The sequence below is a fragment of the Triturus cristatus genome, chromosome 9 (genome assembly GCF_964204655.1).
Source record: "Triturus cristatus chromosome 9, aTriCri1.1, whole genome shotgun sequence".
In the NCBI taxonomy this organism is placed as follows: domain Eukaryota; kingdom Metazoa; phylum Chordata; class Amphibia; order Caudata; family Salamandridae; genus Triturus; species Triturus cristatus.
In genome coordinates this window covers 707954823-707977155 of record NC_140592.1, presented here as the reverse complement: position 1 = coordinate 707977155, position 22333 = coordinate 707954823, and the positions used below count along the sequence as shown (strand labels likewise).

The following is a 22333-nucleotide window of genomic DNA, read 5'->3' as shown; positions in this document are numbered from 1 at the left end:
TTCGTAAGACAAACACTACCATTAGTGATTTTCTTCATAGAATCTGCTCCAGAAATCCAGGTGGTGTGCAGGATCAGGATTCCTGATATAGTTCCTGCTTTTATTGATAGGCCCCTGTCAAAGGCCCCTGGCCAGGTTTTCTTTGACTCAGTGAAAAGTCCAGATCTCGTGCCCCCTTGTTTGTTTAAGGAGTGCATGGTCATTTAATTTTCCATTTAAATGAGGTCTCGCTTGTTGTCAGAGATGGTAGGAAGGCCTTGACAGCAAGTTGGGACGCTCTCAGCTCCAAGTAATTGATGTGATGTGAGCTACCCTTCTGTGACTAATGCCCTTGCATGGACTGTGCTACCAGATGTGCTCACCATCCTAAAAGAGGCATCTGTCACAAGAGTTTGAATTGGGGGATCCTGTTGGAAAGGAATACCTTGACGTAGGATTGCTCCCCTGCACCAAAATCAGAGGGACTGCCTTGCAGATATTGAGGTTTGGTTTCTTTCATCCCAAATGTTCCTCTTCTGAGACTACTGGTCTCATATGTTAGTGCATTCGGGAAAATGGAAATGCAGGGAGCCATGAACTCCATTATGGTGGAAACGTGATGCACTGCTGGATGCTTTGTATGTGCTGTGTGTCTTTATCACCCAACTGTCTACGGAGAGATGAGTGAATAGTCCTTGACAACAAAGGTGGGCTGTCTCTACTGCCAAGCATTTAATAGCATGAGGTTTTCCTTTCTCGTGGAGGCTAACAAACCAAGATGTCAGCTTTGGAGAAACTGATGTTTCATACAAGATTGAAGGCTTTTCCAAAACTTCTAATGCTATAGATGTGCCCATCTAGGCCTCTTTCTAGAGCATGCTGAAAAATGCATAATTCGTCCTAGGCAGTATGTTTCATCCCAACCCAATGCATTTCGGGCTTTCAAAGCCCTTCTTCGGGGGTAACTGTAAATTAAAAACCACCATTACTGATTTGTTCTCCATAAAACATGTTACATAATCCTTACTCCCTTTATTACTTTGTCTAACCCTTAATACCATGCTAAACAAACAAAACCCATTCCCTGTCCGTGCTTTATTAGTTAAAGCAACCACCCTTTCCAATAAACTCACAATACATCCCCTCAATATCAAACTAATCTATATACACCCCTCCTGTGTCCCAAGATAATTTATCCATCCCATATAAATGTCTACACATACACACCGCACCCTTATCTCAAGCTCCATGAATCAAATCACTCCCTCCTCCAAATACTCCATTCTCCCACAGCCTCACTGTATCCACTTTGAATCAAACTGGCAACGTACTTCAAACCACCCCACCCACAAATTATGAATTTCCCGAATCAAACCCCTCACTCCTCTGACCTCTCCAATTCCCCCCTGCATCCACACTCTATTCACTTCACATCACCCACGCTCATCCCTGTGTGCCATGCCTACAACCCACTGCCATGGCATAGATCAGTCACCCCTCTAGAAAAGTGCCCTATACCAGTGGTGAGGGTAAAGGTGCATGAGCCCTGTACACTTACAGTGTCTAAGTCGATTCTTAGACATTGTAAGAGCAGTGCTGCCATTAAGAGTATATGGTGCTGAGGGTTTGGTATTACGAACTCCACAACACCATAATGGCTACACTGAAAACTGAGAAGTTTGGTATCAAACTTCTCAGCACATTAAACCCACACTTATGCCAGTGTGGGATTTAATGACAAATGCACACAGAAGGCATCTTAGAGATGCCCCCTGAAAAACCACCTACCACTAGTGTCCAGGCTGAGTGGCTGCTTTCAGCTGCCACCACCAGACATGTTTCTGGACCCCTGGGTCGAGAGCCTGTTGCTCTTGGGGGCCTGAAACAATGCACATCCTGGGACCCAGGATGGGCAGGGTCGAAGAAGGGGAAGCTTCAAAGGCTTGCCGCCTTTGTGACCTTTACCAGGCCACTAGCTGCTTTCAGAACTGGTCCCCACTGGTTCTGACCCCCACTTTGAGCGGGAGAACCGGTGGGAAAAACAAGTGAGGAAGAGAGGTGTGTCCACCTCTGCCAACTCCACCCCTCAGGTGGGGGAGGCGCGGTGAACCACAACTCTCAGTCCCCGCCATCTTGCAGATGGGGGGACTAAGCCAACCAGGGTGAGGCATATGCCCCCCTCCCATTGGAGGGTGGCATAATAGGGAAGGGGGGGTACCCACCCCAGAGAAGGGACCCATTGGTCCCAACCTTTTACCTACCTGTAACACCCCTAAATCTAGTATTCAGGGGAACCCCTGAACCTTGCTTCCTCAGACAAGAAACCAGAAGAAGAAAAGAAGGACTATAGAGCCATGCTGAAGCAAACTGTGGTAAATAAAATTCCTTTACCGGGACTTAATTTGATACAGAAACATAATAAAATAGCTCAGTAAAATAAGAGGCAGAATCCGTGGCATTAGAGGTTCGGAATGGGCTTTATTCCAATAATCGATTATAATCGGTTGCTCCAAGTTCCATCACCACGGAGGTTCAGGAAGTGAAGTACATACATTATTGACAAGAAATGACTTTTATAGAACATACATTACAATGAAGTGAATGCGGTAGGCGTAACAATTGATAAGGAAAATGACGATTCACCTGCGTAACCAAAAATGGGCGTAATGAGGAGTAAAACAGAAACATAATTGGTTATGATGTCATATATAGGTGGATCTATAAGATTATACTTGGCATAGTTGCGCGCGCAGCAGTATGACGTGTGATTGACGTGCAACTAGGGGGTGAAGGGGACTTGACATTTAGCTCTACATGTGGAGACAAGAAGTCTGGGGGGTCAAGTCAACCTAATCCCAAATCATATCTAACATCCTATGTTTAAAGAACTATGTTATCCAAAAGAGAGGTCTCTTCGAGTAGAATCTTATTCTATACTGACTATACTGACTGTTAGTGCGTGTACAAGCGTCTAAGTGTCTACACTAGATGCGAGGGCGGAAATCTTTCCTAGCAATAGGGCTATGAATTACTTTCATAAAGACAGAGAAGCCGGGCCTTTGCTCGGTAGCTGGAAGAATGTTTACTAAAACTGCTAGACAGGAATGCATTGGGCAGGGAACGAAGTAGATAACTCGAAGGTGAAATACAGTTTTTGGCAGGCAGCGGGCTGATGTCAGGCTTCGTGAGCCGCGCAGAGAATGAGACAAAGTTCATGGTTACAGATGCAGGCTCAAACTGGAGCTTTCAGAGGCAGAAGGCAAGAAGAGTTCGATGACAGAATCAGGGCCTACTTGCCTGGACTGCAAAATGGAGTAACTGAGCCATATAAAGTCGGTGGCCTTTCATATTTAGGAATAGAATATCCGGCCTATTCATGGCGGATCTGACAGAGGACATGTTGACGGTGGACGCACATGTGTTTGCGTCTTCATAACTGGAACTGGAGGGGACATACATGTACTTTGTGATTCATACATGGAACCGTTGGGGTCCAAGATAGGGGACATAACTGACCAGAAAAATCCATATTTCCACATTCCCTCCTTGTCCCCTACTTGCCCGTTAAGAGATATCAATCTTCATCAATTCATTGATTTGTTCATATAGCATCATTTGTTCTTCTTTCTTCTTCCGTGATGAATGAAATCTTGGTGGTGGAATACACGATGTGGCACACAGACCACAGATCGCTGGTCCACATTGTAGACATAGACAGCAACTGAATAGTATGAGAAGGCCAATACCTAGGAAAGATAGGACCTTCCATCCAAAGGTAGATAATACACTCCAAAACCAACCGGACCAAGTCCAAGTGCCTGGGTTCTGGTGTATCTGGCTTACAATCTTATGAAGGCGAGTTATGGCTTTATATACTGATGGCGAATTTTCTGGTATGAAAATGCAACAGCTTGATCCGATGACCCTACAAGCTCCGCCCCTATCAGCCAGGATGACGTCAAGGACAAGACGATTTTGAAGCACAACAATCCGCATAGCAGACTGCTCTTCTGTTAAATTGCCTAAAGCGGAAATAGTTTCATTTACTACTGCTTCAAGGGTTCTAGTTAATCTACGTATCAGTTTACTATTAGTAACAGTACCTATATAAGGAAAGAGACCTTTATTGAAATCTGTGTATTTTTCCCATGCTGTTTCAGTGTAATCGACTATCGGGAGGTCTCTCCTTACTCTATTATGTACTAAATGAGTGTTTCTGTGATAATCAGGTGGAGCTAGAAAAACAGGTGGCAAAAGGAATCCAATATAGCAAGTACCATCCCAATCTAGAGGCAAACGTACATATGCCATCTGACCACATATGAAATAGGAATGGCGGGAAGCTCTAAATGTGGACTTGCCTTGATCACTAAATTCTACTACAGTGGTGCATTTACTATGGCCCATATGTATGGAACCATTTTTCCTTACACACAGTTCACCCTTTACTGGGAATATTGACATAGCGGGCAAAATTGGAGTAGCTTCGGATTCGACATTTAGGATCATAAGATTAAGCATAAAATTACCTAATCCATACACCTCATTTTCTAGATCAGTTCCTGTTCTCTGGGGAAGTCCCTCCTTGTTAGGGTAGCAGACCTCAAGCAAAACTAAGTTCAAATTTCCCCATACCCAGTTATCTTGATAAACTGCAGAATTCGAATCTAGAGAATTAATTAAACTAAACCATGCTCCACAGGAGCCGTTGTGTGTGAACGGGTATGGAAAGAGAGGTAAAATTCCTTTATAATTCTGATAGGGAGGGAGTCGGCCACATATCCAACAATTTGTAGCATTGCTAACCTGATGGAAATGATGTAACATACTGATAAACGTGTTATTGCGCAGCGCAAATCTATAAGACAACTCAAGCGGAGGTAATTCACTAAAAGAATGTTCAGCAGTAACATTGTAAACATGTCTAGAAATAGGATAATATGTGTGTAACAATAAACTTGCAGTAATTATTAAAAGACTCAAGAAAAACAAAATTAATAACGTCATTATGCAATGGCTACGCAGTGATTTACAGTACGCCTGTCGTTTCAACATTTTCCGGGTGCTTTCTCTATTTAGGTCCAAGGGATACATGTCAGGGACAATTCAACCGCTTCACCTTGGAGAGGACTTAAACAATCAAATTGCTCGACTGGTTGGACCTAAGCTTTAGTTTATAGTGTTCAGAGTCACTCTGTTCAACAAAAGGAGGTTTTGAGTCAATGGGTGAAGTCACACGAGGTGGGCTGTTTACATCGGCTGGTAGTCCATGAAATTTCTTGATATGACTTGAATGAATCCAGCCTTTTCTGCCTTCAATCTTCACGGCTGTTCTTGTGGTTAGCAGCACCAGCTGAGGTGACCTCCACCTAGGTTCCAGCTGAGTCTTTCGGTCAAAGTTCCTCACGAGGACCAAGTCCCCCGGGACTACGTCATGTGGTTTCACCTCAGTGTTGTCAGGAAAAGCTGCAGCTACCTGTGAACGACAAGATTGTAGTGCAGACATCAAGGAAGCCAAGTAATCTGTCAGCATATTACAGTCAATATCAGTTATTTTGCGTGGTATGGGCGTCCCCCACATATTTGGTGGTCTGCCAAAGATCACTTCATACGGGGATAGCCCTGTTCGAGAGTGTGCTACCATTCTCATGTAAAAGAGTGCAACTGGTAATGCTACTACCCAGTCGACGCCTTTCTCCCTGCATATTTTGGACAATCTGATTTTCAGGATCTGATTATGTCTTTCTACGAGACCTGCTGCCTCGGGGTGTCGGACACAGTGGAATCTCCACTGATAACCTAACAAAAGTGAAACATGTTTCATTAATTCGGATGAGAACGGCTGGCCGTTATCTGAGTGAACAACACGTGGTAAACCGTATCGTGGGAAGAATTCTCGAACCAACTGTTTGGCAGTAGTCGGGGCAGTGTAATCTGAAACCGGGTATGCCTCTGTCCACCGGGAAAGAGCACACACAACTACGAGAACATATTTGAATCCTCGACATCGTTCCATCTGGATATAATCCATCTGGAGGACTTCAAAAGGGTGATCAGGAGGCTGAAATCCACCCTGTTCTACGGGAACACTTTTTCCTGGGTTGAACTGGCAACAGATCATACAGGTACGGACTTTTTGTTTGGCTGCTGCTCGTAAATGTTTATTGAACCAAATGTGTTGAATGCTGTCTAGCATAGCTTTTTCTCCTAGATGCGCTGGACTATGTATACTGTTAATTATAACTTGGACCATTGAATCAGGAAGGAACCACACAGATTTTTCCTTCATCATCCATCCTTGATCCGTTTGAATCCCTCCTAATTCAGTCCATTTCTTTATTTCGTCTGGTGTAGCATGTGTCTGTATATCAATTACGTCAAGAGTAGGATCTTTAACTGTCATACAATGTGTCGGCGTCGGGACTATTGTCTTTGTCATGTCGGATGTTTGTGTTTGAGCAGTCTGTTTAGCTGTTCTGTCGGCTAGATCATTGCCTTGAGAAATGATATCAGTAACTTTCGTATGAGCTTTACATTTCATAATTGATATTGCCGTGGGTAAATGTATCGCATCTAATAAGGCATGAATGAGGGGTCCGTGCTGAATGTGGGCACCGTGGGAAGTTAAATAACCTCTCTCTCGCCACAGCACGCCGAAGTCATGTACAACTCCGAATGCATAACGTGAATCAGTGTATATATTGACTTTTTAATTTTGGCTTGAATACAGGCTTGTGTCAGAGCGATGAGCTCTGCGGCTTGAGCTGACAAGGTATTTATGCGATTTGTTTCAATGATTTCAGTATCTGTTGTGACTGCATAAGCGGCCACTAATTCTCCTGTACTTGTTCTCATACATGAACCATCTACATACAACGTCAGGTCTGGATCTGACAATGGAACATCTGTCAAGTCTTGTCTGGGTTTCGTCGTGATTGTAATAACTTCAATACAGTCATGAGCTAGTGGGTCTGTTCCGATTACTGGCAAAAGTGTGGCAGGATTCAATGTGTTACAGCGTCTGATTTCTATATGTGGCTGGAACAATGTAAGTTCGTACCCTGTAAGTCGCGCTATAGTCAAGTGTTGTGTTTGCGTTCTATTTACAAGAACCTCTACTGCGTGTGGCACTTGAACTGTCAAAGGATGTCCTAACACTATGGCATCGCTTTGTCTGATTGCTAAAGCTGTCGCTGCTACTGATTTTAGGCATGCAGGCAAAGCCTGAGCTACGGGATCTAATGTACTAGAAAAATAAGCACATGGTTTGTGTGCCCCTGCTTGTTCCTGTGTGAGTACTGACAAGGCAGTACCTTCGCGTTCTGTAACAAAGAGTGTAAACTGTTTTCTGTAACATGGTGTTGCTAAAACAGGTGCTTGACATAAAGCTTTCTTTAAGCTTTCAAAAGCTTGTGTATGTTCCTGAGTCCAAGGGAGAACAGTCGATGTGGCTGCCTCCTGTGTTGTCAACTGAATGAGTGATTTTGCTAAAAATGCATACTGAGGGATCCACTGCCTACAGTATGAAGTGAGACCTATGAAAGCTCGTACTTCCTTTTGTGTCTTGGGTATTGGCATGTTAGCTATTAACTGAATGCGCATGGTTGTAAGCTGCCTTCCCTCCTTGGACAGCGAGTGTCCAAGATAAACAACTCGCTGGACACAGAATTGCAGCTTAGAAGGGGACACCTTGTGCCCCTTTTCGGCTAGAAATTGTAAAACTGTCAGTGATGCTTTCTCACATTCGGGTTCGCTTCTCGCGGTGATCAGCAGATCATCGACGTATTGAAGCAAGGCAGTGTTAACTGGCATGTGGATACTGTCAAGTTCTCGTTTCAGTGCTTGGCTATAGATGCTGGGACTTTCTGTAAATCCTTGAGGTGCGCGTGAGAATTTAAAGCTACGTCCATTTAAACTAAATCCGAACAAATATTGGCTTTCCGGATCTATTGGGACGCTGAAAAAAGCATTCTTGAGATCAATTACAGTAAAGAATGTTGCTTCGGAATCAATGGCTGTCAGTAATGACGAGATATCTGGGACCACAGGGAATTGTGGCACAATGCACTTGTTTAATTCGCGCAGATCAATAACCAATCGATATACTGGCGGGACCTTCGGATCTGTTCGTTTAAGAATCGGAATTATCGGTGAATTACATACATTGGAGTCTGTTTCCACAACTACTCCTTGGGCAATGAGCTCGTCAATGATTTGCAGCAAAGCCACTACAGCATCTGGTGGTAACTTGTATTGTCGCATTCGTGGTAGCACCACTCCTGCCTTTAATGTGACTCGATATGGTGTAATATTCATGCAACCAACATCAGTAGGGCCTTGTGCCCATAGATGTGTAGGTAAAGTCTGCAGTCGGGGATCCATGTCTCTAGATACATAGTGACCTTTAAAATCACGCAAAAACAATCTTACTCCTTCCGGAGAACAACATATTATAGCTCCTAGAGCTTTCAGTGTTTTTATTCCTAACAAGTTTTCTGGACATGATTTAGTAAGCAATAAATCTGTAGTTCGGGTCAAAGGTCCTATCGTAAGTGGCAGAGGTTGTGACACTTCATTAACAATAGGTTTTCCTGAAAAACCAAGGGAAATATTCTGTGAGCCTGAGAGGGGTGCCCCTGGAACTTCACTACGTTTTATAGTTGTTCGACTTGCCCCTGTATCGAGTAAAAATTTTCTATCTTGGCCTAATAATTTACTATGTACATAAGGTCCTTCTTGGTCTACAGGGACCTCGATAAGGGGTAAGTCAACTTCCCTCTCTAGGCTTGTTCATGCGTATCGTTGATAATCAGGATAGTCGTACTGTGCGGTCTGGTACAGTTGTCGTGTCGTGGTTTGTGTGGCAGCAACAGGCAGCGCTGGTGCAGCTGGCACAAACTGTATAGACTGTTGTGAAGCTGGCATGGACTGTGCATGCTGCGGAGCTCCTTGTTCATTCTGGTCCTGTCTAGGTGGCCGTGGTCTTTCTTGTGTTTTACCTATGCTGATATTATGTTTCAAAACTGGACAATCGTGTACGTAATGACCTGGCTTTTTACAATAATTGCATGTCCCTTTTACAGGTCCTGTTGAATCACCGGAATGTGTCATACCCTTTTTATGTCCTTCAGCTGGAACTGTCTGAGAAACTAGCATTTTCATTTTCGTGTCTTTCATGCGTCTGTGTTCATGTTCTTGTTCCTCCCTAATTCTATTGTGATGGTACTGTAACATTTGTAACATTTGTGATGGGGTGTTACTTTGCCAGGTACTCTCGAATTTTAATACTCTGTTCTTTACTTGAGGCAAGGCATTTTCCACTAATTTTGTCACAAACAGATGTGGGTATGATTCGCTACTTGCTTTTATGCCACTATTTATACCAAAACATTTTTCAAATCGGGCATAGTAATCACTAGTGTCTTCATCTTGCTTCTGTTTGCAGGCTGAAATAGTACCCCAATCTTCCTTTTTCGTAGTTAATAAACGTGGCAGTACCTGTACTAGTAAACCTGGTAGTGCTTTAGTTTTATCCCCAAGTCCTGCTCCTGCAGTTCGGGCCCTTTCTTCTGCTTCTAATGCTGACCATTCTATCTTTTGGTCTCCTACCTCCCACTCTTTTTCCCTGAGTTTCTCATAAATGCCAGCAGGCATCAATACCTTCAGTATTGTCATAATGTCGGGATAGGTATACTCTCCCATGAGTAACATGTCTTTAATTTCTCGGTGAAAACCCGCTGGGTCTTTGTCATGACTGGGTACCACTTTCTTCATTTCTAACAATTCTATTTTCGATATGGGCGTGTATACAAATACGCGTTTAAACTCATTGTCCTCGCCCTTTATTGGGTGTACTTCTCGTAAAGGATTCTGTCTGTCCATGTAATACGTGGTTCTTTCCTTAATGGGTAGTGAGACGTGTTCTGGACATACAGAAAGAATATACTGCTTTCTTGATTCTAGTATTGCTTTAATTAATTTAATACCTGAACCTCTCCATCTATTCATGAGTAATTCAGTCAATATGTCAGGTAAGGGACCAGGGTCCGAATGTTGACTCTGATATAGTATAAGGAGTTGTTGAATCATATAAATCCCAGCTAAACGCTGTTCATCTGGGGTGAGATTCAAAAACGTGTGTGCTACTGTATCATCACCATACTTTCCGGGACTGTCAACCCAATGAACGGCTGACCTGGCTAATTCTTGTTCATCCATAGAATCGAGGAAATGATAACCCCTTCGTTCTCGGAGTAATTTGTCAGCGGCTTGGAATGAATGCTCGTTAGACCTTATATGAACTATGGGTGTTGGGAAATTCCTGTTATTATCTGGACATATCGGACGTATCGGGTCAATAAGACATCTATTACTATTACAAGATCTTCCTCTTCCTACATAGGCTATGGTGTCTGACTGTCCTGTGGGCAGTCCTGATCCTTCTTCTTCGTTCAGTTCGAACTGGTCTACCGTTAATCTTTCTTCGTGCAGGCGTTCTATTTCTTTACGGATCTTTCGGCACATTGCTATTATACAATTTTGCTTATCATGTCTTCCTTCTGATATATTCTGACTCCATCTGGTAAGAATTTGCATTGCTTCCGGGTCTACCCCTGGTCGGTCTTGATTTCTGATCACACAATTTATGAGGAAACGTAACAGTTCCCCCTGTATCTCCACTTTCTGGTATTCCATAGCTCTGTTAATACATTCAGAATCTCGCCCTGTTTGAACAAAATGATATATATTGTCTAGATGCGTAGTCATTCCTGGTAACTTCCCTAAATACACCGCGGCTCTTCTGATACGTAATGATGCCATGATCATTTCGTCCTCTTTGCCGGGCACAGGGTCATATCTACAATCTACAAGAAGTTCCTTAAGCGTACGGGCGTTTATGAGTTTGGGGGTACGTGAATGTGCTGACTCCTGAAAGGTAAGTTTATTTATTCTGGGTGGCGTAGAGAAAATGTTGGTAGCACCTCCCGTAGCCCCATCTGGGGTATCGGGTGTGAAAGGATTCGTTGAACGCGATACAGCAACTATAGGTGTAGACACAGCTATAGAAGTGGTTATAGGAACAGATGTAGAAACAGATGTGCTTGCCGGAACTTGTGTCAGGACTTGTTGCTGTAGAGATACGGGTACTGGATCTTGGCGTTGAACCTCCCTGGCAGGCGGTCTATGTGGGGCGGAATTAGCATACTCGGGAGCTGCGTCATCTAAATATGAAGAAAGAAAAACATCTTCTGCGGTTCTAGGATGCCCCTTAGGATGTACCTTTATTGGGAATAATGGGGGTGGCAAGTCTTTCGGTATCTCCGGAGTAGCCTTAGGTAATCCTTCGGCCAGAAGGGGATACATACCATTCATAAGGGCATTTCTTTGTCTGTCTACTTGTTCTGATTTTACTCTTGTACCTTCTTCAATTAATAGGTTTTCTCGTACTTTATTTGAATTCTCTCTATTTCTCTCTTCCTGTCGGAGGGCTTTTTCTGTACGTCTATGAGATTCTTTACGCCATAACTCAACGGCGTCTTTCTGTGACTGTCTGACTTTCCTTTTCCATAACTCTTCCTCTACTTTCATGATGCACTCTGCATCCCAGGTTCCCGCTGTGGGCCACCTCTGACTTTCTGGTAATTCCTTGGTGTAGTCTACCCATAAATCAAGAAATAATATAGCGTCTAAGCCATGTTTATGATACATGAAGTACCCTGGAGTGTCCCTAGGAGGAATAGGAACGGCTTCTTCGAGTACCCCTTTTCATTTTGTGATCTGTCTTAGTTTCGAAAAGAGCGGCATATTGAGAACTGACCTTATACTTGATTTTGACCAACTGACCTGATACTTGATTTTGAACAGACTTAATACAGTAAACACGATAATGAACAGTCATTCATACCACAATATGCAGAACGTACTTGAAACATTTAACATTTAACATTTACCTGAACAATCAATAACAATGACGGTCTAAGGAAAACTTAATCACTAAACATAATACTCGACATTAACTGAATTATTCTGAATTTATATACTTGGTATACTAGATATACTGCTAAACAGTACAGATACACTGCTGAAACAGTGCAGACCGGATTTGTGTACCCAAACCCGTCTTGACCGGCACAACCTATGTGCACGTCAGAAAGCCTCCCCAGTAATGGTACTCACCGGGTAGCTTCGGAAACGGAAGGCCTCGGAAACTGAACTTGAACTTGAACCGGACTGGACTCGACTCGAACACTGCGGAAACTGGACTCGACTCGGGACTTCGGGAACTGGTGGGCCTCTGTATACCTCGGATCTTGCTCTCTCAGCTAGGCTCTGGTCGGGATACTTCGCACTTCTCACCGCCTCGTCTGGGTGTTGATCGCAGCCTCAGTCGCCCCCGCTTGACCGGAGGGAGATACAGGAAATCCTGCTGGTACGCGTAATTGTCCGTCCAGCTGTGGCAGGAGACCGGGCCTGCAACTCACCGCCGGCGCGTGAGATGAGAAAGTGTCCCTATTCGGGCGCCATTCATGTGGTAAATAAAATTCCTTTACCGGGACTTAATTTGATACAGAAACATAATAAAATAGCTCAGTAAAATAAGAGGCAGAATCCGTGGCATTAGAGGTTCGGAATGGGCTTTATTCCAATAATCGATTATAATCGGTTGCTCCAAGTTCCATCACCACGGAGGTTCAGGAAGTGAAGTACATACATTATTGACAAGAAATGACTTTTATAGAACATACATTACAATGAAGTGAATGCGGTAGGCGTAACAATTGATAAGGAAAATGACGATTCACCTGCGTAACCAAAAATGGGCGTAATGAGGAGTAAAACAGAAACATAATTGGTTATGATGTCATATATAGGTGGATCTATAAGATTATACTTGGCATAGTTGCGCGCGCAGCAGTATGACGTGTGATTGACGTGCAACTAGGGGGTGAAGGGGACTTGACATTTAGCTCTACATGTGGAGACAAGAAGTCTGGGGGGTCAAGTCAACCTAATCCCAAATCATATCTAACATCCTATGTTTAAAGAACTATGTTATCCAAAAGAGAGGTCTCTTCGAGTAGAATCTTATTCTATACTGACTATACTGACTGTTAGTGCGTGTACAAGCGTCTAAGTGTCTACACTAGATGCGAGGGCGGAAATCTTTCCTAGCAATAGGGCTATGAATTACTTTCATAAAGACAGAGAAGCCGGGCCTTTGCTCGGTAGCTGGAAGAATGTTTACTAAAACTGCTAGACAGGAATGCATTGGGCAGGGAACGAAGTAGATAACTCGAAGGTGAAATACAGTTTTTGGCAGGCAGCGGGCTGATGTCAGGCTTCGTGAGCCGCGCAGAGAATGAGACAAAGTTCATGGTTACAGATGCAGGCTCAAACTGGAGCTTTCAGAGGCAGAAGGCAAGAAGAGTTCGATGACAGAATCAGGGCCTACTTGCCTGGACTGCAAAATGGAGTAACTGAGCCATATAAAGTCGGTGGCCTTTCATATTTAGGAATAGAATATCCGGCCTATTCATGGCGGATCTGACAGAGGACATGTTGACGGTGGACGCACATGTGTTTGCGTCTTCATAACTGGAACTGGAGGGGACATACATGTACTTTGTGATTCATACATGGAACCGTTGGGGTCCAAGATAGGGGACATAACTGACCAGAAAAATCCATATTTCCACAAAACAAGAGGATGCCTACTGACTTGGCCCCAGTCTTACCGGCCTGTCCCCACCTCAAACCTTCAGAAGAGAAACCCCAGAGTGTCCTGTAGCCAGCAGCCTCAAGATCCCAGAGGACCTGCCCTGCCTTCAAAAGAAAAGACTGTCTCCTGTGAACATCGGATTTGTTCACTAACAGACTCCAGCTCTGGCAGGATCCATGAGTCTGCACCACTCTGCACCCGATGCCCACGGCCCGAGTTTGAGTAGCCCAACACCAAGAGGAGGTCACCCCGGCGATTATGACCCAAGATCCGGCGACCCAAGATCCGGCGACCCATGACCTGCCACAGGCCTCCAGCCGATGCCTGCAGCCTCAAATCTGAAGGTCCCCCAACCGCGACCAGGAGCTGGTAAGAAGATCCGACCCTAAAAGGCACCCCACGCCCCATGGCCTTGGTTGGCCCAACAGACGGTGCCTAACCACACCCCAGCATCCCAACTTACCTCTCTAAGTGGTGGTCCGACCCAGAAGACCTTCGTATCCACGCCTGCAGTGTGTTTGCAAACCGGAGACTCCCCATTGAAAGCTACAGGCCGGCCAACGCCAAAACAGCACTCTGCACCCAGCTACCCCAGTCCCGCGGAGGGTGCACCTTCTATGTTGGCTCAAACCCCCATTTGCCCTGAGGTTAAGTCCAGGAGCTTCGCTCCCGCAACCCAGTGGCCTGCTAGTCAGCAGCCACCAATAGGAGGCCTCCTATCTCCCATTGGATAACATTGGGCCTCAGCATGCTGCACCCAGCCACCCTAGTGCCGCTGAGGGTGTAACAAGAGTGCATCCTTGACCCTGAGGGACACCCGAGTCTAACCCACAAATACCAACTCCCACAACAATGTACACCGGTTAACCGATAAAACAATTTTCCTCCATAGAATAACATTGACTGTTTTTCTATGAAACGTTTTCAAGTGTGGAGTTGGAAAATCTATGAAAACCTTTAAAACTAACTAAATAACAAAAACGCTTTTACTTACCTGTTTACAGGAAATGTCAAAGTGCAGTATCCAGGTATACTGCACTGTGTAAGAAAAGTAATCTGTAAAGTAATCTACTTGACATTCTACTAAAAAGCCTATACAAAGTATATGTACAGTATATCAAAAGCATTGCATTACCAGTAACTCAACTGTAATCAAATCAAAGTGCATATCCAACTGCAATTCAAACTGTTGACAAACTGCATTATTACTGTAAAGTATTTATTGCTTATCTGTGCCAGGCTTGCTTCTAGAAAAATAACTAAAAGAATATTTGTATACTGCCAATTGGTCTGAAGTTCAGTCTTTGAGTGTGTGATATCATTTGCTGATTGAGTGTGTACAACAAATTCTTAACACTACCCGCTGATACAGCGTTACTGCTCGACTACACTACCACAAATGGAGAGTAAGGTGCTATCTACTTTTACCACTGCCTACCTTTGAGGTTCCACTGGACTCTGTGCACACTGTACCTCACTTTGGTATAGTATGTACAGAGCCAGCTTCCTACACCTTGTTAACGCCAGTATACAAGTTCCACTGTTTATCGTAATAACATGTTTTCACAGCATCTGCACTTTTCATTTTATATTCATCTTTCTTGGCCTGTATCCGCCTCCTTTTCCCATCAATAGAATGGTATATATATTCTTCCTCTAACTGTAATATGTCTTGCTACAGTGTGCTATTTACCCCTTATAACAGTTTTAATGTTTCCAAAATGTTTCAGCATTTTCTACTAAGTCACTGTCCTCAGAGACATAATTTTCTGTTACAGTCAATTAATTTACGATCTCCAGGTTAAGAGTTGCCATGACGCCATTCTCCAAACTTCTGGCTGTTTCTTATTGTATGTGTGAAATGTTACTATAAGTGTGGAATGGTCTGAAATACCCGTTGGTAGGTAGTTTGCTTTCGTGAATCTATGAATCAGGGGGCTAAAGAGATAATACATTCCCAAATAAGAGTTGTGGGCACCTGAATAATAGGAATAACTAATCTCGTAATTATGTATCGACCTCCATATATCTCATAGCCCACTGGCATGTGCGAAGTCTTCTAGTTTAGCGTTGGCTTTTTTAGTCAGTTGTTTGTTACAAAATCTAAGAAGTTTTAGATGCATAACTAGATCAAGGTTGTCGCTCAGTCATGTTAGTCATGTGGGAGACCTAGCAGTAGTCGTACTCTGATCTAAAGAATTTCAATCTGTAGTGCAGGGGGCAAATTGACGTTTATCAAGAGTATGTGTTCCCCTTTCCACTCACCAAGAACAGCCGTGGTACTTTCATGCAGTATCTGTTTGCTTCGGATAGAACGTCATCAGTTTTTATTTTTACTAGAACTGCTACTTTCTAGACCCAGTGATGTAACCTGAATGACTCATAGCTCGGTATTTCGCTCTGCCTATTGGCACTGAGTACATTGTTGATGCGTTTCCTGTAGGAATATTAGGTCGGCATTGTTGTGATTAGATGTTTTGAGGACTAGTCCTCTCCTGATTTTGTTGACTAACCAGTTACAATTCCAAGGCAAGCCATTAACCAAGTGCCATTTGATTATAGTAAGCCTGATTGCCCAGAATTATGCCAAAGGGTTTTTGGTGCACAGACATTTTTCTGCATATAATGCCTATTTTGTCCCACCTTACCTGTAAGCCGCAACGTACAAGTTACTTACCTTCCGTAAAGCCTTATCTGGTAGAGAAAGGATCTAGCCACAGATGCCTTACCTTTAAATTCTCCCCAGGTGCCTGACTGGATACGGAAATGTTTTCAGCAGTTCCCCTGTGCGTCGGTAGAGGGCGTTGAGCAAAGTAGAGGGCGTTGAGCAATTCCATAGTGATGTCGACCACCGGATGTGACGTCGGCTGAGTCCATATTTGCCTCTTCGCGATGCGCGGACGTCAGTTTCTTCCAGGACTAGATTTCGCGCTGAAAACGCAGAGTGACTATTAGAATATGCCTATGGAAATAGTCTGCTAATAACGATATATCTCTCTGCCAAGAATGAAGAAGGTGCAAGGAGATATACCTCAATACCAAGAAAGGGATGTTTAGGTAAGAAATTACCAGTTTGCAGAACGGGGAGGATGGGAGGGTCGGTAAGGAATCCTTACCTTTGAATTAGATACCAAAGAGTGGAATAGGACAGAAGAGACCGGATGCTCTTAGGACTTACGTTAGCGAGAACAAACACTGTACCCTAGAACTGTGGAAGAAACCACAGGCACCAAGAAGGAATAAGAACATAGAGACGCATGGAAGAAGCTGTACTTGGGGGAGAGAAGAAAAATGAGTCTGAAGACAACATTCAACATAAACACAAGATTATTTTGTTGCCGTGGTGAGACCTGACCCATGGTCGGCTGTGACTAGGGGAACCAAAGGTAAAAGACAACGTCACTGGGCAGAGCTCATACTTAGCAAATCATTCTCGTAGTCAATCTGCTTTGTAGAGACAGAGAGGAAAATAAATGAAGGACCCATGCACAATGGAGAGAACATTCAGCAATGTTGCAACAGGAATAAGGTGAAAAGTACAAAACAGTATTGGTTGTCCTGAGGAGAAACTACCACAGACAGAAGTAATACCTCTGGAATCATCAGTAAATGTATAACCAACTGAAGAGAAAAAGAAAAACATGTGTCTATGTAACAGCAGAAGGATGGAGATATATATATATATATATAATATGTATGCTGTATCCTGAGAGCGCACTTACTGAACTGTGGGTATATATATATATATATCACAAGATGATGTCAGAAACATATATGATGGAGAATGAGGAGAACCTCACACACCGCAGGAAAACAATGGCTGTCAAAGGACTAAAACAAGGTAAAGTGACTGAGTTAGCTACAAGCAGTCCTTTACAATCAGATCAGGAAGTTAGACAGCAGGTGTGAAAAACCCCGCCAGAATAGAGAAATAAAGACCACCATGTAGGCCCAAAAGACAATGACCTGAAACCAAAGGCCAACACACGGAAGGCCTAGAACAGGTTTCCAGCTGCAACAGTCAATAGTAAAAAACTAACAGCCAGAGTAGGGCCTGGCTGGAACATTTGGCCAAAGAAAGGGAGTACCTAGTCGTCAAGGGACATACCCTCATAAAAGTGGAAGTCTGACAACAAAACATCATGTATAAAAGCTGAACCAAGAGGCATGGTTTGCAAAGCAGACAAGACCAACAAGTGGTGAGTCCAGGACAGAATGTCTCTACAGGACACAGTAAGTGCAGGAAGGTACTAGTCTAGTATGGGAAAAAACGACATTATCTCAATGTAAATAGACAAAGGCTTTCTTATGCCGAAGTATATGAAGAAAAAAAAGAGACTATGGATCTTCCAAAGGGGATAGAAGACACAACCAGATAGCTCATGAAGGAGAGAAGGCAAAGAGTAAAGTAGAAGGGGTATAACTAAACCCAGAGGGCCAGAAACATAAGCACGTCCTTGAAGGAGTGATAGTAACCCACCAAGGAGAGTGCATCGGAAGAGAGCTACCAAGCCCCTGTGCGAACCAATTCAAAGAGCGGTGGCTCCTAAGGGTCAAAGAACACTTGTTAGAAGTAAGATACAGATGGAAGAAAACCACTAGCACAAAACAAGGAAGATATTGAAAACTCAAACAAAACAGACACCGTATGTGATATCTGAACTTTTGCAGAAGTGCAGCTAGACATTGTTAAGTGGTATCAGCACTCTTGCAGAAGTGCTGCCGGTAACAACAAGGTATGAGATAGTCCCTCAAGAAAAAATGTAAAAAACATCACTTATAGGGAGGTAAAGTCTAATGATAACACGAGTGGCAGTACAAGAAAACAGGCTTTGAAATATGACCCACTCCCAGCAAGAATTAGGGCAAGATGCAGCAACAAGGAGGGGCAGGAGAAAGAAGGATGAAGAAAAACTTCATCTCTCCTGTATGAATTATTAGTAGATTTGTTTTGCACCACAGGTGCCAGAGAGATCTGTGGTAGTAGTGCATACTGCCAAGGAATAGCGAGAGCCACTCGCTAAAGAAGTGCAAGGACGCACTGAAAGAGGATTATCCCATTTGGAACACTGACAAGACCAGAAACGGACGTCATACCGCAGGTCATGGACTATACCTCTCCTCCCACTGCTTTGCTAAGAAAAGCAGAAGCGTGTCAGGAACTATAGACAAGCATTTGCCTAGCCAATAGGTCTCGCTTTTGGGACCTTATAAGTATTTAGTTATGCAACAGTTGCATAACTAAATACTTATAAGGTCCCAAAAGAGAGACCTATTGGCTATGCAAAGCGTCCTTGCGGCCGTAAAAGTGAAAGTGATCGCGATCAAACATCAAAGCGGCCGTGCGGCCGCCAAAGTAATTGCGGAAAAGCGCGGGACGCGCGCCCGCGCTCATGCACTGTAGCTCTAGGCTGGCCTGGTAGCACTATTTGGAGCCCTTTCAATAAGTCTCGCCAGACCAGCGCATGCGCTGGGTCAGGTGAGACCTAAAAAAACACCAGAAAAGTAATACTACAACGTTCGAAGCAAGGTGTGGTGAGAGAGACATCCGAAAAAAGGGATGCTTGTGCAAGGTAGAAGCCATGTGCTATATCTTTGTAGAGGGCCATCATTGGAAATCCCCTATAAGGGTTACTAAAGCACCATAAGCAGACATAGAAATGCCTATAAGGCATATAAAAGATGGTTCACATAGAACAGTGAACAAGGCATTAGTGCAGCCGCACATTGTGAGAAAAATACTGTACATTAGATGATTACTTGACATGAAGCCCATCTTCAGAAATAAGAATACCCTGTAACATCAGGTATTGAGACCCACTAGGGCCGCAAAGTAAATATCTTATGGGGCTAAGGTATCTGCTTCAGAGCTCTTTGTGAGCCAACTAAATCTCAGGGAAAAATAATGGTAAGATAACGCTGGAGAGATCTGCATTGTGTCTAGTCCCAGTTTTGAATCAAAATAGCATAGAGGGTTAATATGTCTCATGCTCAGCACATTATATAATACGCAGATGACAGATTTTTATTTTACGTAAATGGGTAAGTGGGTTTACTGCTTTTAACACAAAACCTTTTGTTACTTGCAGTTCCTAAATTGTAATCCTTCTAATATAGCACAGTGAGCTATGAGGAAATGTGGCTCCTCTTCCTTGTAACCCTCACAGTTGTATGTAACACATGCTGTACATCGATTTATACAAATCATTTTTTGGCAACGTATAATGTGTACGTGTGATGTAAAACGCTCCGACACCCTGCATTGAGATGAATAGCGTGATTAAAAAAATAAATAATAATGGCAATTAAACTGTTATTTGTGTAAATACTGGGACAGAACAAAACATCTGACATTCTTACCTTGCATGGATATCTCTTACATGCAGGGACTGAACCAAGACAAAAGCACGTCTCTTAAGTACCTCTGAAGTAGAAAGCTGTGTGCCTTAGCTTTCCCCCTCCATTGCATTTAGGTGAGGCTTCCAATAGCTCCCAGCCAGGATACTCGAACAAAAGGAGGCCTGATGGCCCTTTAACTTCGACCATTGTTATTTGCCCAGCTGGAATCAGACAAGCCCCTTTCCTGACTTCACATTGCTGCATGGGACGAAAGCAGACAACTTGCAGGTGCTGCTGAATGTGTCCCAGCGACTGAAAATTACACCGGTACAAGTTTAGTATGGCACTGTGAGGTGGAACCTCTTGGCAGAGTAGAGGGCATGCACCCTGTGAAACGAGTGTATAGATGCAGCCTACCCGTGTGTACCCTCGACTTGTGTCATAAGTATACATATTTATTATGGGTCTGGGAGGGGGCTTTGATCAAGGCGACATGCAATCTTTTGACAAGAAAGCATTGAGAGAGTTTGTCAGAATAATATACATGAGGCTCAGTGCTTAACGTGTAGAACAGCACTTGTGGTCAACGCTCTGAAGCCTGCGATCAGTGCTATTAAATGTCAGCGAGCCGAATACCAAGCTTGTGTAGTCTTGGGTCCAGTTCCTGCTTTCTACCTTTGTAACAGCCCCTGAAGCTTCCTCTTCTTTTCTCTTTTGTGTGTTTTTGCCTCTCTTGCTCCGGGTTCAAATTAAGCACTATTTGAGCCACGTTCTATAAAACCTTCCACAATACTGCATTTCTGCCATTTTCAAGCACTTAAGTAGCAGGTGCTATTACTGGATTTAATAGTACTCAATTTACCAACCATGGAAGAATCAGATGGCCTTGTCAGGATTTAAAATGTGACCTACAGGTCACAGCATATGTCAACAGGAAGCACTAAATCACTGACGCATATTGAGATTTTCTAATTTTCCTGGTTGCAGCTGATGACACAAAGACCTAATGAGCTACAGGGCAATCCTTATAACAAGTTTTGCCAGTTGTACCTGGAACCTCAGGAACTACTTAACTTCTTCGAGCTTACTGAAATACAAAGAACTTTTTAGTTAGGCTTTGAATATCAAGTTATGCCATTTAAGTCTGTTTAAGTCTTTCTACTTTTAATGTATTTGTCACCATTGCATGACCTCACAACAACTGTGTGGACCGCCTGCCAGAAGTCGTGTGAGCAGACTGGCCGGCAGCAGCCTCTAGTAAGTGACATGCAGCCACATTTTGCAGGTACCAGGTGAACAACACTGGGAGAAGTAACCTGGGGATAGTGTGCCACCTTAAAAAGTCACTGCCGCCCTTTTCATGAACACTGTGACAGGACACATTTGAACTTCTATTTTTATTCGATTCAGGCTTGCATACTCCCATCTCTTTCTATTGGAGTGAAGTTTTAGACATGCTCAAAAGTGTAGCATCATGTCTGACTCCCATCTACAGTGACATTTTTGTTGTGTATATTACTGTCGCTGACATGTTATGCTTATAGTGGAGGCTGAAATGTCAATGTTTTTATCTTTTTGGGACATTACTGTAGCCAAATTTATGAACATGAGTACAAAAGTCGTTGATCAGATTCAATAAAAACCCCTGTAGTTGCACATAGTTTGGATAGGGTTTGCAACAAAACTATCAGGCCATAGGTCACACTGGTTTGCTGCAAACCAGCCCCAATCGTAAGTTGCTCACGGGCGGTGCAGAGAAGTGGCCTTGAGCCCGACATAGATCATCATTCCAGGACGAGGGCTCTGATAGAGAATAGCTAAACAGCAATTTTTTGCTAGGAAAAGTACGCTGTGCAATCCATTTAAAAAAACTTGATTTATAAGCTTGCTATTTTTAGCTTCTGCTAAATTTTAGCATAGCGCTTAGAAGTAGTGATAGGGTGTTAGGATGCTAGGAATGTACTAACAATGTTAGGACTGTTCATACTGTGTTTGCTGGCCAAGTCATGAATTGTTGAATTTATATTCTCACTCGGTGTGGTTACTGTTCATATTTTATGCACTAGACTCTGGATTGAGAAAACAAATATTTTAACGTTGTATCTGGTTTTTCTTAGTGCTCTTTTGAGTGCGTTATTAGTTACTGAAACAGCTTAGAGTTCCACTGTGTTCCTGAACACATCTAACTGTGCCTAAAACCTCACTCTAATAGAAAGAGATTGGAGATTGCAAGCTAGCACACAATAAAAACAGAAGAAGTTAAAATCTAGATCTAAACAGAGAGGAGGCAACTAA

At 43.4% G+C, this 22333-nt stretch overlaps 1 protein-coding gene across 2 annotated transcripts in view; it reads right to left on the bottom strand.

Annotated features, from left to right (window-relative positions):
- Positions 1 to 22333, bottom strand: part of EIF1AD (eukaryotic translation initiation factor 1A domain containing) — a 325274-nt gene that overhangs the window by 5524 nt on the left and 297417 nt on the right. The gene's annotated exons all lie outside the window — the stretch shown is intronic.